Here is a 2,500-nt window from a genome sequence, read left to right as displayed (position 1 = left end):
GGTCAGAATTTCACTTGAGACGTACAGGGACCGGGACAGCGATGACGTTGCCCCCGGGGGGCAACGGTTTTCCGGAGGCGACATTCGAGGCACACCGTTGCGACTGTTTACGTCGGTCGGAACGTGTACGTAACGGGTACTTTCCTGTTTCCCGAGCCACGTTCGGCTGTAGGGTCAGGATTTCTCACGAGACGTACATGGGACCGGGCCAGCACCTTCGTGATGGCATAACGACGGGACATCCGAGGCAACGTTGGGAAAGGATGGGCGTACGAGAAAACGGGTGTTTTTCCTAAGAAAAACCAACCGTGTTCCGTACGCCCACCAGGAAGGACCCCTCCTCCCTACTATACCCGAGGGTTTTAGCCCCCATTGGGACCCCTGCCCTTCAGTTGTGAAGGAGGGGTACACTGTTTTGAAACGCCGCCGTGGCAGCGTTTTTCTGCCATGAGACATGTTTCGCTGCCATGGCACCGTTTCTTGACCATCATTAGCTAGTTTTGACCCGGTTTCCATGGCGTATGGGCCTTTTTTTCTCCCGACCTCTCGTACCCGTTCACGTGTCCGTGTACGTGCGTGTCCACGTACCGCCCGTTCACGGGTCCGTGTACGTGTAACGGTCCGTGCACGTGCAGCCCGTTCACGGGTCCGTGTACGTGTGTGTGCGTCGTACGTGTTTTTGCCCAGTTTTCCATGGCGTGCGTCCGGTTCCGTCCACGACGGGCGTCGCCCACTTTTATCCCGTGTCCACGTACCGCCCGTTCACGGGTCCGTGTACGTGTGTGTGCCTCGTACGTGGTTTTGCCCAGTTTTCCATGGCGCGCGTCCGGTTCCGTCCACGACGGGCGTCGGCCACTTTTTTCCCGTGTCCACGTACAGCCCGTTCACGGGTCCGTGTATGTGTGTGCCTCGTACGTGGTTTTGCCCAGGTTTCCATGTGCGCACGTCACGTTCCGTCCACGACGGGGGTCGGCCCCTTTTTCCCCGTGTCCACGTACAGCCCGTTCACGGGTCGTGTACGTGTGTGTGCCTCGTACGTGGTTTTGCCCAGTTTCCATGGCGCGCGTCCGGTTCCGTCCACGACGGGCGTCGGCCACTTTTTTCCCGTGTCCACGTACAGCCCGTTCACGGGTCCGTGTAACGGTCCGTGTACGTGCGTGTGCGTCGTACGTGGTTTTGCCCAGTTTTCCATGACGCGCGTCCGGTTCCGTCCACGACGGGCGTCGGCCACTTTTTTCCCGTGTCCACGTACCGCCCGTTCACGGGTCCGTGTACGTCTGTGTGCCTCGTACGTGTTTTTGCCCAGTTTTCCATGGCGCGCGTCCGGTTCCGTCCACGACGGGCGTCGGCCATTTTTTCCTCGTGTCCACGTACAGCCCGTTCTCGGGTCCGTGTACGTGTGTGTGCCTCGTACGTGGTTTTGCCCAGTTTTCCATGGCGCGCATCCACTTCCGTCCACGAGGGGCGTCGGCCACTTTTTTCCTGTGTCCCCGTGTACGAGTCTCTGTACGTGGTTTTGCCTAATTTTCCATGGTGCGCGTCCAGTTCCGTCCACCACTCTTGCCCGTGTCTCCTTTAACACTTTCTTTGTGATGACATCACATGTATGAATCAGCCAAGTATCTTGGTCACTTGCACAAATAGTTTTGAGTGTGCTCGCGACTGGCCTTATCGAGTGATTGCGAATGTCATACAAGGGACTTTACCATTTGTCTTGACCATGACTTACCCGTGTAGCCTGGGACGAAGGCATCCGCATGAATCGGTCAAGTATCTTGGTCACTTGGCACATATAGTTTTCAGTGTGCTCGCCACTGGTCTTATGGAGTGATTGCATATGTCATATAAGGGACTTCACCATATGTCTTGACCATGACTTAGCCGTGTAGCCTGTGATGACGGCATCCGCATGAATCGGCCAAGTATCTTGGTCATTTGTCACGTATAGTTTTGAGTGTTGTTTCCGCTGGCCTTATCGGGTGCTTGCGTATGTCTTACAAGGGACTTTGCCATTCCTTTTGACCATGACTTAGAGGTGCAGAATTTGGCTACCATTTTGGAACCTTAGTTGGTGAAGGAGAGTTGTGGGGGAGGGACGAATCCGTGCGACATGGGGCTGGATCTCAGTGGATCGTGGCAGCAAGGCCACTCTGCCACTTACAATGCCCCGTCGCGTATTTAAGTCGTCTGCAAAGGATTCAGCCCACCGCCCGTTGGGAAGGGAGCTTCGAGGCGGCCGGCCGCGGCACGTCGGCCGGACCGGCTTAGCCAATGGCACGGGCCCTTGGGGGCGCAAGCGCCCCTAACGTGGGTCGGGGCGGGCGGCGGGCGCAGGCGTCGCATGCTAGCTTGGATTCTGACTTAGAGGCGTTCAGTCATAATCCGGCACACGGTAGCTTCGCGCCACTGGCTTTTCAACCAAGCGCGATGACCAATTGTGTGAATCAACGGTTCCTCTCGTACTAGGTTGAATTACTATCGCGACACTGTCATCAGTAGG

This window comes from Aegilops tauschii, unplaced genomic scaffold (genome assembly GCF_002575655.3).
Source record: "Aegilops tauschii subsp. strangulata cultivar AL8/78 unplaced genomic scaffold, Aet v6.0 ptg000832l_obj, whole genome shotgun sequence".
Taxonomy (NCBI): Eukaryota; Viridiplantae; Streptophyta; class Magnoliopsida; order Poales; family Poaceae; genus Aegilops; species Aegilops tauschii.
The sequence above is the reverse complement of the archived record's forward strand: the minus strand, read 5'-3'. Positions refer to the sequence as shown.